The sequence below is a fragment of the Primulina eburnea genome, chromosome 12 (genome assembly GCF_022965805.1).
Source record: "Primulina eburnea isolate SZY01 chromosome 12, ASM2296580v1, whole genome shotgun sequence".
NCBI classification, from domain to species: Eukaryota; Viridiplantae; Streptophyta; class Magnoliopsida; order Lamiales; family Gesneriaceae; genus Primulina; species Primulina eburnea.
In genome coordinates this window covers 23,356,780-23,372,214 of record NC_133112.1, presented here as the reverse complement: position 1 = coordinate 23,372,214, position 15,435 = coordinate 23,356,780, and the positions used below count along the sequence as shown (strand labels likewise).

Sequence of the window (15,435 nt, the reverse complement as noted above, 5' to 3'; positions counted from 1 at the left end):
TTACTTTTGGAAGACTTTATGGGCTAAACTTGGCACAAAATTGTTGTTTTATACTACTTGTCATCCTCAAACGGATGGACAAACTGAAGTTGTCAATAGAACTTTGTGAACACCTTTGCGTGCTATTCTTAAAAAGAACTTTGATTGACATTTTTATGGACTTTATTTTGGGGTCGCCTAGGACAAAGAAGGGGAGGGATTCTATTTTTGTTGTTGTGGATAGATTCTCTAAGATGGCACATTTTATAGCTTGTCATAAAACCGATGATGCTTCAAACATTGCGGATTTGTTCTTTAGAGAAGTCGTTAGGTTGCATGGCGTGCCTAGGACTATTGTTTCTGGTCGCGAAGTTAAATTCTTGAGTTACTTTTAGAAGACTTTATGGGCTAAACTTGGCACAAAATTGTTGTTTTCTACTACTTGTCATCCTCAAACGGATGGACAAATTGATGTTGTCAATAGAACTTTGGGAAAACTTTTGCGTGCTATTCTTAAACAGAACTTGGATTGACATTTCTATGGACTTTATTTTGGGGTTGCCTAGGACTAAGAAGGGGAGGGATTCTATTTTTGTTGTTTTGGATAGATTCTCTAAGATGGCACATTTTATAGCTTGTCATAAAACCGATTATGCTTCAAACATTGCGGGTTTGTTCTTTAGAGAAGTCGTTAGGTTGCATGGCGTGCCTAGGACTATTGTTTCTGGTCGCGATGTTAAATTCTTGAGTTACTTTTGGAAGACTTTATGGGCTAAACTTGGCACAAAATTGTTGTTTTCTACTACTTGTCATCCTCAAACGGATGGACAAACTGAAGTTGTCAATAGAACTTTGTGAACACCTTTGCGTGCTATTCTTAAAAAGAACTTTGATTGATATTTTTATGGACTTTATTTTGGGGTCGCCTAGGACAAAGAAGGGGAGGGATTCTATTTTTGTTGTTGTGGATAGATTCTCTAAGATGGCACATTTTATAGCTTGTCATAAAACCGATGATGCTTCAAACATTGCGGATTTGTTCTTTAGAGAAGTCGTTAGGTTGCATGGCGTGCCTAGGACTATTGTTTCTGGTCGCGAAGTTAAATTCTTGAGTTACTTTTGGAAGACTTTATGGGCTAAACTTGGCACAAAATTGTTGTTTTCTACTACTTGTCATCCTCAAACGGATGGACAAATTGATGTTGTCAATAGAACTTTGGGAAAACTTTTGCGTGCTATTCTTAAACAGAACTTGGATTGACATTTCTATGGACTTTATTTTGGGGTAGCCTAGGACTAATAAGGGGAGGGATTCTATTTTTGTTGTTGTGGATAGATTCTCTAAGATGGCACATTTTATAGCTTGTCATAAACCGATGATGCTTCAAACATTGCGGATATGTTCTTTAGAGAAGTCGTTAGGTTGCATGGTATGCCTAGGAATATTGTTTCTGGTCGCGATGTTAAATTCTTGAGTTACTTTTGGAATACTTTATGGGCTAAACTTGGCACAAAATTGTTGTTTTCTACTACTTGTCATCCTCAAACGGATGGACAAACTGAAGTTGTCAATAGAACTTTGTGAACACCTTTGCGTGCTATTCTTAAAAAGAACTTTGATTGACATTTTTATGGACTTTATTTTGGGGTCGCCTTGGACAAAGAAGGGGAGGATTCTATTTTTGTTGTTGTGGATAGATTCTCTAAGATGGCACATTTTATAGCTTGTCATAAAACCGATGATGCTTCAAACATTGCGGATTTGTTCTTTAGAGAAGTCGTTAGGTTGCATGGCGTGCCTAGGACTATTGTTTCTGGTCGCGAAGTTAAATTCTTGAGTTACTTTTGGAAGACTTTATGGGCTAAACTTGGCACAAAATTGTTGTTTTCTACTACTTGTCATCCTCAAACGGATGGACAAATTGATGTTGTCAATAGAACTTTGGGAAAACTTTTGCGTGCTATTCTTAAACAGAACTTGGATTGACATTTCTATGGACTTTATTTTGGGGTTGCCTAGGACTAAGAAGTAGAGGGATTCTATTTTTGTTGTTTTGGATAGATTCTCTAAGATGGCACATTTTATAGCTTGTCATAAAACCGATGATGCTTCAAACATTGCGGGTTTGTTCTTTAGAGAATTCGTTAGGTTGCATGGCGTGCCTAGGACTATTGTTTCTGGTCGCGATGTTAAATTCTTGAGTTACTTTTGGAAGACTTTATGGGCTAAACTTGGCACAAAATTATTGTTTTCTACTACTTGCCATCCTCAAACGGATGGACAAATTGATGTTGTCAATAGAACTTTGGGAACACTTTTGCGTGCTGTTCTTAAACAGAATTTGGATTGACATTTCTATGGACTTTATTTTGGGGTTGCCTAGGACTAAGAAGGGGAGGGATTCTATTTTTGTTGTTGTGGATAGATTCTCTAAGATGGCACATTTTATAGCTTGTCATAAAACCGATGATGCTTCAAACATTGCGGATTTGTTCTTTATAGAAGTCGTTAGGTTGCATGGCGTGCCTAGACTATTGCTTCTGGTCGCGATGTTAAATTCTTGAGTTACTTTTGGAAGACTTTATAGGCTAAAATTGGCACAAAATTGTTGTTTTCTACTACTTGTCATCCTCAAACGGATGGACAAACTGAAGTTGTCAATAGAACTTTGGGAACACTTTTGCGTGCTATTCTTAAAAAGAACTTGAATTTACATTTCTATGGACTTTATTTTGGGGTTGCCTAGGACTAAGAAGGGGAGGGATTCTATTTTTGTTGTTGTGGATAGATTCTCAAAGATGGCACATTTTATAGCTTGTCATAAAACCGACGATGCTTCAAACATTGCGGATTTGTTCTTTAGAGAATTCGTTAGGTTGCATGGCGTGCCTAGGACTATTGTTTCTGGTCGCGATGTTAAATTCTTGAGTTACTTTTGGAAGACTTTATGGGCTAAACTTGGCACAAAATTGTTGTTTTCTACTACTTGCCATCCTCAAACGGATGGACAAATTGATGTTGTCAATAGAACTTTGGGAACACTTTTGCGTGCTATTCTTAAACAGAAGTTGGATTGACATTTCTATGGACTTTATTTTGGGGTTGCCTAGGACTAAGAAGGGGAGGGATTCTATTTTTGTTGTTGTGGATAGATTCTCTAAGATGGCACATTTTATAGCTTGTCATAAAACCGATGATGCTTCAAACATTGCGGATTTGTTCTTTAGAGAAGTCGTTAGGTTGCATGGCGTGCCTAGGACTATTGTTTCTGGTCGCGATGTTAAATTCTTGAGTTACTTTTGGAAGACTTTATGGGCTAAACTTGGCACAAAATTGTTGTTTTCTACTACTTGTCATCCTCAAACGGATGGACAAACTGAAGTTGTCAATAGAACTTTGGGAACACTTTTGCGTGCTATTCTTAAAAAGAACTTGAATTTACATTTCTATGGACTTTATTTTGGGGTTGCCTAGGACTAAGAAGGGGAGGGATTCTATTTTTGTTGTTGTGGATAGATTCTCAAAGATGGCACATTTTATAGCTTGTCATAAAACCGATAATGCTTCAAACATTGCGGATTTGTTCTTTAGAGAATTCGTTAGGTTGCATGGCGTGCCTAGGACTATTGTTTCTGGTCGCGATGTTAAATTCTTGAGTTACTTTTGGAAGACTTTATGGGCTAAACTTGGCACAAAATTGTTGTTTTCTACTACTTGCCATCCTCAAACGGATAGACAAATTGATGTTGTCAATAGAACTTTGGGAACACTTTTGCGTGCTATTCTTAAACAGAATTTGGATTGACATTTCTATGGACTTTATTTTGGGGTTGCCTAGGACTAAGAAGGGGAGGGATTCTATTTTTGTTGTTGTGGATAGATTCTCTAAGATGGCACATTTTATAGCTTGTCATAAAACCGATGATGCTTCAAACATTGCGGATTTGTTCTTTAGAGAAGTCGTTAGGTTGCATGGCGTGCCTAGACTATTGTTTCTGGTCGCAATGTTAAATTCTTGAGTTACTTTTGGAAGACTTTATGGGCTAAAATTGGCACAAAATTGTTGTTTTCTACTACTTGTCATCCTCAAACGGATGGACAAACTGAAGTTGTCAATAGAACTTTGGGAACACTTTTGCGTGCTATTCTTAAAAAGAACTTGAATTGACATTTCTATGGACTTTATTTTGGGGTTGCCTAGGACTAAGAAGGGGAGGGATTCTATTTTTGTTGTTGTGGATAGATTCTCAAAGATGGCACATTTTATAGCTTGTCATAAAACCGATGATGCTTCAAACATTGCGGATTTGTTCTTTAGAGAAGTCGTTAGGTTGCATGGCATGCCTAGGATTATTGTTTCTGGTCGCGATGTTAAATTCTTGAGTTACTTTTGGAAGACTTTATGGGCTAAACTTGGCACAAAATTGTTGTTTTCTACTACTTGTCATCCTCAAACGGATGGACAAATTGAAGTTGTCAATAGACTTTTGGGAACACTTTTGCGTGCTATTCTTAAAAAGAACTTGGATTGACATTTCTATGGACTTTATTTTGGGGTCGCCTAGGACTAAGAAGGGGAGGGATTCTATTTTTGTTGTTGTGGATAGATTCTCTAAGATGGCACATTTTATAGCTTGTCATAAAACCGATGATGCTTCAAACATTGCGGATTTGTTCTTTAGAGAAGTCGTTAGGTTGCATGGCATGCCTAGGACTGTTGTTTCTGGTCGCGATGTTAAATTCTTGAGTTACTTTTGGAAGACTTTATGGGCTAAACTTGGCACAAAATTGTTGTTTTCTACTACTTGTCATCCTCAAATGGATGGACAAACTGAAGTTGTCAATAGAACTTTGGGAACACTTTTGCGTGCTATTCTTAAAAAGAACTTGGATTGACATTTCTATGGACTTTATTTTGGGGTTGCCTAGGACTAAGAAGGGGAGGGATTCTATTTTTGTTGTTATGGATAGATTCTCTAAGATGAGGCATACTATTGCTTGTCATAAAACCGATGATGCTTCAAACATTGCGGATTTGTTCTTTAGAGAAGTCGTTAGGTTGCATTGCATGCCTAGGACTATTGTTTCTGGTTGCGATGTTAAATTCTTGAGTTACTTTTGGAAGACTTTATGGGCTAAACTTGGCACAAAATTGTTGTTTTCTACTACTTGTCATCCTCAAACGGATGGACAAAGTGAAGTTGTCAATAGAACTTTGGGAACACTTATGCGTGCTATTCTTAAAAAGAACTTGGATTGACATTTTTATGGACTTTATTTTGGGGTTGCCAAGGACTAAGAAGGGGAGGGATTCTATTTTTGTTGTTGTGGATAGATTCTCAAAGATGGCACATTTTATAGCTTGTCATAAAACCGATGATGCTTCAAACATTGTGGATTTGTTCTTTAGAGAAGTCGTTAGGTTGCATGGCATGCCTAGGACTATTGTTTCTGGTCGCGATGTTAAATTCTTGATGATGCGAATGCGAACGTGGACGTCCCAAGGAAAGCATGGGATCCTTTGCAGTTGCCGTAGGGACCAATCACGAGGGGTCGACTAAAGAGATTCAAGGAGGCGCTACAAGGAGTCATGAGCAAGCCGGAAGAGGTCGTGATGCATGGGAGTACGTTTGGAGGCCAACGGAAAGTCATTCAAGCATTGATGTTGCTGACCGAGTCTGGACGGACCTGTACACGGACCTGCACACGGGGTCCGTGTCCTTTACAAGCTGGGATGAGTTTTTACAGTGGCTGCACGGACCTGGAGACGGACCCAGGCACGGGGTCCGTGCCCTATACATTTGGCGAATACAGTGCCTACACGGACCCGTATACGGAGGTGAGCACGGGGTCCGTGTCCCTTGATCCCGATTGAAGAGTTTTACAGTATGTACACGGACCTAGACACGGAGGTCTGCACGAGGTCCGTGCCTAGTGTTTTCTGCGCGGATTTGTTTCTTTTCTCGAGTTTTATTATTTTGGGAGACTAGATTTTTGATATCTTTTGATATATAGACTATGTTGGACGAATTTTAACACACAATACACATATTATTTTGAGTTTATCAAACTTTTGAGAATTTTCTCTCAACTTTTCAAAGCTTTTAGCTTTGTCAAATCAAATCAAACTTATCAAAGTTTTTAACTTTGTGGCGTTTGTCGATCGTTGCTTGTGCGGATTGTCGTAGGCAAAGTTCTTCGAAGGTTCGTATAGTTTTCGATTGTTTATCCTCGTGTTTATTTGTTGCTAAACTCTTGCTAGTTTAGAGGTGAATATCACACAATACTTGAATCAAAAGATCGGGAAAACACACGGATCTTAATATCGTAATTGAATAGAGGGTGCGATTTATTTTTAATCGTGTTTGCTATTTATTCGTATCAAGATTCACGTCATTTGGTATCAGAGCCCAGGTTTATTGAATTCAAGTAATTATCTTGTTTCTAAATTGCAGATCTGTATTATTTCTTCGTTTATTTTCAGATCTGTTTTGTTCTATCGTTCTTCGTAAATTTTTTCGTGATTCTGTGATTCTCGAAATTTGTTGGTGACTCTTTTTTTGGGATTTTCGAGTAGTACTCAAAAAAAAAAAAGTACAAAAATTCCGAAAATTCACCATTATTTCTTTTTGATATATTGTTCTATTCCCTTTAGAGAGTCATATTTAATTGTCTCTCACAGTCAAAAAAAAAAAATAATAATTCATATTCGAATTTCTTGTCTACACAGTCCAAGTGAGTCGGTTGCATTTGTTCACAAGTTTGAACCTTGATTGTTTGATATCCCAAATACAAAGCTTGAGCACACTTTTGAGAGTACTATCAAATTCGAGTGGAAACATTTGAGTGTGAGTGTTATTTCTTTGGAGTGACTAGTGAGTATTTGTTGTGAGCAAAAAAATAAGAGAGGAGAGACGAGTGAATTTCTTTGGAGTGACCGGTGAGCTTTTGGGTGAGGAGTTATTTGTTTTCTACTAACATTTTCTTGCAGGTACATTTCTAAGAATTAGATGGAGAAGGAGGTAGGAGATAATTCGAACCCGGGGTCATCTAAGTTTCCACTGGAGGCGTTGTTTGGGGATTTTAGTAGGATGATGACGACCCAAATGGAGTCGTTGCATGAGAGGTTGGGTAAACTTGAGGTTAGTGTTAGTGGGGGTAAATCTAAGCCTAGAGACTTGGGTAGAGGTGAAGATGAGGAGTATGATTTGGGAGGAGACGATGAGAGCCAAAATGAGAATTGGGGTAGGAATGGAAGAGGTAGAGGATTTGGTAGAGGAAGAAGGGAAGCCATGCGGGGTAGATATGAGGAGATTAGGGAAGATGGTCACATGGGTAGTATTAAGATGAAAATCCCTTCATTCCATGGGAAATCTGACCCGGAGGCGTACTTAGAATGGGAAAAGAGGGTAGAGTTCGTATTTGCATGTCACCACTACTCCGAACAAAAGAAGGTGAGGTTGGCGGTGGTTGAATTTTTAGACTATGCTCTCATTTGGTGGGATCAATTAGTGACCACTAAAAGAAAGTATAATGAGAGACCCATTGAATCTTGGGATGAGATGAAGAGTGTAATGAGGAAGAGGTTTGTGCCTAACCACTATTATAGGGAGATGTTTAAGAGGTTACAAACTTTGAGGCAAGGGTTGAAGAGTGTTGAGGACTACTATAAGGAGATGGAAGTACTCATGATTAGGGCAAATACTGAGGAGGATAATGAAGCAACTATGGCTCGTTTTCTTTGTGGTTTGAACAGGGAGATTCAAGATCAAGTGGAGCTTCGACACTACTTAGATCTAGACGAGATGGTGCAAATGGCCATTAAAGTGGAGCAACAACTCAAGAGGCGAGGAGTTGGCCGCACCAATCAAACCGGAGGTGCATCTTCTTCGTGGCGACCAAATGCGGCCAAGCGAGATGATAGCAAAGTGGTGACCAAGCCTAAGTTTGAACCAAAGCAAGAGGCACCTAGACATGGAGTACAAGGTAAATCTGAAATTCGTACTACTCGTTCTAGAGATACAAAATGTTTCAGATGTCAAGGGTTGGGCCATATTGCTAGTGAGTGTCCTAATAAGAGAGTCATGTTTTTGAATGATTATGGTGAATATGAGTCTCAAAGTGAGGGGGATGGCGAGGGTAGTGATAATGATATGCCGGAGTTGGAGGATCCCGATGAGGGATATGGGGCGGTTGTAGGAGAAGCTCTAGTGACTAGGCGAATCATGAGTGCCCAAGTCAAAGATGAGGAGATTAACCAAAGGGAGAACTTGTTTCACACTAGATGTTTTGTGAGTGGTAAGGTGTGCAATGTAATCATAGATGGGGGAAGTTGCACCAATGTGGCTAGCATTGAGATGGTTGAGAAATTGGGATTGCCTACAATAAAACATCCTCAACCATATAAGCTTCAATGGTAGAACGATTGTGCGGAGGTGAGAGTGAATAGGCAAGTTCTAGTGTCCTTTTCAATTGGGAAGTATGTGGATGAGGTTTTGTGCGACATGGTACCTATGCATGCTTGTCATATATTGTTGGGTAGGCCATGGCAATTTGATAGGCGAGTGACTCACGATGGGTTCAAAAATAAGTACTCGTTTGTCTTGAAAAAAAAAACTGTTGTCTTACTTCCATTGTCCCCAAAGCAAGTATTGGAGGACCACTTGAAAAAAAAGAAGAGAAATGAGGCCGAAAAAAAGAGTGAATTAAAAAGTGAGATGGCCTCTGAAAATAAAATTGAAGTGGCTGAAAAAAAGAGAGTTGAAAAGAGTGAGATAGCCACACAAACAAAAAAAGAGAGGAAAGAAATTGAGGGGAAAGAAAAAGAGAGGAAAGAGGCCAAAAAGAATTCTTATATGGCCCAAAAAGGTGAGATAAAACACTTGTTGCACACCGATGAACCACTTGTGTTAATTCTTTACAAGGAGATCCTCCTTAACACAAGTGATATAGCCGGATCCCTTCCGAGCATTGTTGTTTCATTATTGCAGGAATTTGACGATGTATTTCCGGAGGAGCTACCTCAAGGCTTACCACCATTGAGGGGAATTGAGCACCAAATTGATTTGGTGCCCGGGAGTGCCTTGCCGAACCGTCCAGCTTATAGGAGCAATCCGGAGGAGACTAAGGAGCTACAAAGGCAGGTAAGTGAGTTATTAGATAAAGGTTATGTGCGTGAGTCCATGTCACCTTGTGCGGTGCCTGTTTTGCTAGTCCCTAAGAAAGATGGCTCATGGCGTATGTGTGTCGACTGTAGGGCAATCAATAACATAACCATTAAGTATAGGCATCCAATACCTAGACTAGATGATATGTTAGATGAATTGCATGGGTCTTGCATCTTCAGCAAAATTGACTTAAGAAGTGGCTACCATCAAATTAGAATGAGGGAAGGTGATGAGTGGAAAACTGCTTTTAAAACTAAGTATGGGTTGTATGAGTGGATGGTTATGCCTTTTGGTTTAACTAATGCACCTAGCACCTTTATGAGGTTAATGAATCATGTCTTGCGTGCACATATAGGTAAATTTGTTGTGGTTTACTTTGATGATATCCTAGTGTATAGCAAGAATCTTGAAGAGCATGTTAAACACTTGATACTTGTGCTAATCACATTAAGGGCTGAAAATTTGTATGCTAACTTAAGGAAGTGTAATTTTTGTACAAACAAACTTGTGTTTCTTGGTTTCGTTGTGAGTTCACAAGGGATACAAGTGGATGAAGACAAGGTAAGTGCTATTCGAGATTGGCCATCGCCTACTACTGTTGGTCAAGTCCGAAGCTTTCATGGTCTTGCAAGCTTCTATAGGAGGTTTGTAAGGGATTTTAGCACATTGGCGGCACCGATGACGGCGGTCATCAAGAAGAACGTTCCATTCTGTTGGGGCGAGGAGCAAGAGAAGTCCTTTAATATTATCAAGCAAAAATTAATTAATGCTCCTTTACTTGTATTACCTGATTTTTCTAATACGTTTGAAATTGAATGTGATGCTTCAGGTGTAGGTATTGGCGGCGTGTTGATGCAAGGAGGAAGGCCGGTGGCGTACTTTAGTGAGAAGCTCAATGGGGCAGCGCTGAACTATCCCACGTATGACAAGGAGTTCTATGCACTTGTGAGGACTCTTGAGACGTGGCAGCACTACTTGAGGCCTAAAGAGTTTGTGATTCATACGGATCATGAGTCTCTAAAGCACCTCAAGGGGCAACAAAAGCTGAACAAGCGGCATGCTAAGTGGGTGGCCTTCATAGAGACATTCCCCTACATGATCAAGTATAAGCAAGGTAAGGAAAATGTAGTGGCCGACGCACTATCACGGAGGTATGTACTTTTCTCTACTTTGGAATCTAAAATATTGGGGTTTGAACTTGTTAAAGAGTTGTATGTGCTAGATGATGATTTTAAGGAAGTGTTTGAAACTTGTATGCATGGTCCACATGATAAATTTTACTTGCATAAAGGTTTCTTGTTTAGAGAGGATAGATTGTGCATTCCCAAGTCATCAATTCGTGAATTACTTGTTAGGGAAGCACATGGGGGTGGCCTAATGGGACACTTTGGGGTGGCCTAATGGGACACTTTGGGGTGGCTAAGACTTTAAGTGCATTACATGAACATTTTTATTGGCCACACATGAAGCGTGATGTTGAGCGTATTTGTGAGAAGTGCATAACTTGTAGACAAGCTAAGTCTAGGACACTACCACATGGATTATATACACCACTTCCCGTCCCTAGTGAACCTTGGGTTGATATCTCTATGGACTTTGTTTTGGGGTTACCTAGGACAAAGAAGGGGAGGGACTCTATATTTGTTGTTGTGGATAGGTTTTCTAAAATGGCACACTTTATTGCTTGTCACAAGACGGATGATGCATCTAACATCGCGGACTTATTCTTTAGAGAAGTCGTTAGGCTGCATGGCATGCCTAGGACCATTGTGTCGGACCGTGATGTTAAATTCCTAAGTTACTTTTGGAAAACACTGTGGGCTAAACTTGGCACTAAATTACCTGTTTTCTACGACCTGTCATCCTCAAACTGATGGTCAAACTGAGGTAGTTAATAGGACGTTAGGAACTTTATTACGTGCTATTCTCAAAAAGAACTTAAAAAATTGGGAGAATTGCTTGCCATTTGTTGAATTTGCTTATAATCGTTGTGTGCACTCTACTACTAGCTATTCACCATTTGAGATTGTATATGGTTTTAATCCTTTGACTCCATTGGATTTGATGTCTTTACCTGTGAGTGAAAGGTTAAACTTAGACGGCAAAAAGAAGGCTGAATTCGTTAGGAGTTTGCATGAGAAGGTAAAAGCTAATATTGAGAAGCGAAATGAGCAATATGCTAAGCGAGCCAACAAAGGGAAAAAGAAGGTGGTATTCGAGAAGGGCGATTGGGTGTGGCTACACTTGAGGAAGGAGAGGTTTCCGGAGAAGCGACGCTCAAAGCTACTACCTAGGGGCGATGGACCATTCCAAGTTCTTGAGAGGATCAATGACAATGCCTACAAACTCGACTTGTCGGGTGAGTATAATGTTAGCTCTACTTTTAATGTTAGTGACTTGTCGTTGTTTGATGTAGGTGACGAGCAAGATTTGAGGACAAATCCTTCTCAAGAAGGGGAGGATGATGCGAATGCGAACGTGGACGTCCCAAGGAAAGCATGGGATCCTTTGCAGTTGCCGGAGGGACCAATCACGAGGGGTCGACTAAAGAGATTCAAGGAGGCGCTACAAGGAGTCATGAGCAAGCCGGAAGAGGTCGTGATGCATGGGAGTACGTTTGGAGGCCAACGGAAAGTCATTCAAGCATTGATGTTGCTGACCGAGTCTGGACGGACCTGTACACGGACCTGCACACGGGGTCCGTGTCCTTTACAAGCTGGGATGAGTTTTTACAGTGGCTGCACGGACCTGGAGACGGACCCAGGCACGGGGTCCGTGCCCTATACATTTGGCGAATACAGTGCCTACACGGACCCGTACACGGAGGTGAGCACGGGGTCCGTGTCCCTTGATCCCGATTGAAGAGTTTTACAGTATGTACACGGACCCAGACACGGAGGTCTGCACGGGGTCCGTGCCTAGTGTTTTCTGCGCGGATTTGTTTAATTTTCTAGAGTTTTATTATTTTGGGAGACTAGATTTTTGATATCTTTTGATATATAGACTATGTTGGACGAATTTTAACACACAATACACATATTATTTTGAGTTTATCAAACTTTTGAGAATTTTCTCTCAACTTTTCAAAGCTTTTAGCTTTGTCAAATCAAATCAAACTTATCAAAGTTTTTAACTTTGTGGCGTTTGTCGATCGTTGCTTGTGCGGATTGTCGTAGGCAAAGTTCTTCGAAGGTTCGTATAGTTTTCGATTGTTTATCCTCGTATTTATTTGTTGCTAAACTCTTGCTAGTTTAGAGGTGAATATCACACAATACTTGAATCAAAAGATCGGGAAAACACACGGATCTTAATATCGTAATTGAATAGAGGGTGCGATTTATTTTTAATCGTGTTTGCTATTTATTCGTATCAAGATTCACGTCACTTGAGTAACTTTTGGAAGACTTTATGGGCTAAACTTGGCACAAAATTGTTGTTTTCTACTACTTGTCATCCTCAAACGGATGGACAAACTGAAGTTGTCAACAGAACGTTGGGAACACCTTTGCGTGCTATTCTTAAAAAGAACTTTGATTGACATTTCTATGGACTTAATTTTGGGGTCGCCTAGGACAAAGAAAGGGAGGGATTCTATTTTTGTTGTTGTGGATATATTCTCTAAGATGGCACATTTTATAGCTTGTCATAAAACCGATGATGCTTCAAACATTGCGGGTTTGTTCTTTAGAGAATTCGTTAGGTTGCATGGCGTGCCTAGGACTATTGTTTCTGGTCGCGATGTTAAATTCTTGAGTTACTTTTGGAAGACTTTATGGGCTAAACTTGGCACAAAATTGTTGTTTTCTACTACTTGTCATCCTCAAACGGATGGACAAATTGATGTTGTCAATAGAACTTTGGGAACACATTTGCGTGCTATTCTTAAATAGAACTTGGATTGACATTTCTATGGACTTTATTTTCGGGTTGCCTAGGACTATGAAGGGGAGGGATTCTATTTTTGTTGTTGTGGATAGATTCTCTAAGATGACACATTTTATAGCTTGTCATAAAACCGATGATGCTTCAAACATTGCGGGTTTGTTCTTTAGAGAATTCGTTAGGTTGCATGGCGTGCCTAGGACTATTGTTTCTGGTCGCGATGTTAAATTCTTGAATTACTTTTGGAAGACTTTATGGGCTAAACTTGGCACAAAATTGTTGTTTTCTACTACTTGTCATCCTCAAACGGATGGACAAATTGATGTTGTCAATAGAACTTTGAGAACACTTTTGCGTGCTATTCTTAAACAGAACTTGAATTGACATTTCTATGGACTTTATTTTGGGGTTGCCTAGGACTAAGAAGGGGAGGGATTCTATTTTGTTGTTGTGGATAGATTGTCAAAGATGGCACATTTTATAGCTTGTCATAAAACCGATGATGCTTCAAACATTGCGATTTGTTCTTTAGAGAAGTCGTTAGGTTGCATGGCATGCCTAGGATTATTGTTTCTGGTCGCGATGATAAATTCTTGAGTTACTTTTGGAAGACTTTATGGGCTAAACTTGGCACAAAATTGTTGTTTTCTACTACTTGTCATCCTCAAACGGATGGACAAATTGAAGTTGTCAATAGAACTTTGGGAACACTTTTGCGTGCTATTCTTAAAAAGAACTTGAATTTACATTTCTATGGACTTTATTTTGGGGTTGCCTAGGACTAAGAAGGGGAGGGATTCTATTTTTGTTGTTGTGGATAGATTCTCAAAGATGTTTCATTTTATAGCTTGTCATAGAACCGATGATGCTTCAAACATTGCGGATTTGTTCTTTAGAGAATTCGTTAGGTTGCATGGCGTGCCTAGGACTATTGTTTCTGGTCGCGATGTTAAATTCTTGAGTTACTTTTGGAAGACTTTATGGGCTAAACTTGGCACAAAATTGTTGTTTTCTACTACTTGCCATCCTCAAACGGATGGACAAATTGATGTTGTCAATAGAACTTTGGGAACACTTCTGCGTGCTATTCTTAAACAGAATTTGGATTGACATTTCTATGGACTTTATTTTGGGGTTGCCTAGGACTAAGAAGGGGAGGGATTCTATTTTTGTTGTTGTGGATAGATTCTCTAAGATAAGGCATACTATTGCTTGTCATAAAACCGATGATGCTTCAAACATTGCGGATTTGTTCTTTAGAGAAGTCGTTAGGTTGCATGGCGTGCCTAGACTATTGTTTCTGGTCGCGATGTTAAATTCTTGAGTTACTTTTGGAAGACTTTATGGGCTAAAATTGGCACAAAATTGTTGTTTTCTACTACTTGTCATCCTCAAACGGATGGACAAATTGAAGTTGTCAATAGAACTTTGGGAACACTTTTGCGTGCTATTCTTAAAAAGAACTTGGATTGACATTTCTATGGACTTTATTTTGGGGTTGCCTAGGACTAAGAAGGGGAGGGATTCTATTTTTGTTGTTGTGGATAGATTCTCTAAGATGAAGCATACTATTGCTTGTCATAAAACCGATGATGCTTCAAACATTGCGGATTTGTTCTTTAGAGAAGTCGTTAGGTTGCATTGCATGCCTAGGACTATTGTTTCTGGTTGCGATGTTAAATTCTTGAGTTACTTTTGGAAGACTTTATGGGCTAAACTTGGCACAAAATTGTTGTTTTCTACTACTTGTCATCCTCAAACGGATGGACAAAGTGAAGTTGTCAATAGAACTTTGGGAACACTTATTGGTGCTATTCTTAAAAAGAACTTGGATTGATATTTTTATGGACTTTATTTTGGGGTTGCCAAGGACTAAGAAGGGGAGGGATTCTATTTTTGTTGTTGTGGATAGATTCTCAAAGATGGCACATTTTATAGCTTGTCATAAAACCGATGATGCTTCAAACATTGTGGATTTGTTCTTTAGAGAAGTCGTTAGGTTGCATGGCATGCCTAGGACTATTGTTTCTGGTCGCGATGTTAAATTCTTGATGATGCGAATGCGAACGTGGACGTCCCAAGGAAAGCATGGGATCCTTTGCAGTTGCCGGAGGGACCAATCACGAGGGGTCGACTAAAGAGATTCAAGGAGGCACTACAAGGAGTCATGAGCAAGCCGGAAGAGGTCGTGATGCATGGGAGTACGTTTGGAGGCCAACGGAAAGTCATTCAAGCATTGATGTTGCTGACCGAGTCTGGACGGACCTGTACACGGACCTGCACACGGGGTCCGTGTCCTTTACAAGCTGGGATGAGTTTTTACAGTGGCTGCACGGACCTGGAGACGGACCCAGGCACGGGGTCCGTGCCCTATACATTTGGCGAATACAGTGCCTACACGGACCC

The 15,435-nt window shown here is 39.9% G+C and overlaps 1 pseudogene; it reads left to right on the top strand.

The window, feature by feature from the left end:
- Positions 1-7,220: 7,220 nt before the first annotated feature.
- LOC140806722 (uncharacterized) overlaps positions 7,221-15,435 on the top strand; it is a 22,029-nt pseudogene continuing 13,814 nt past the window's right edge.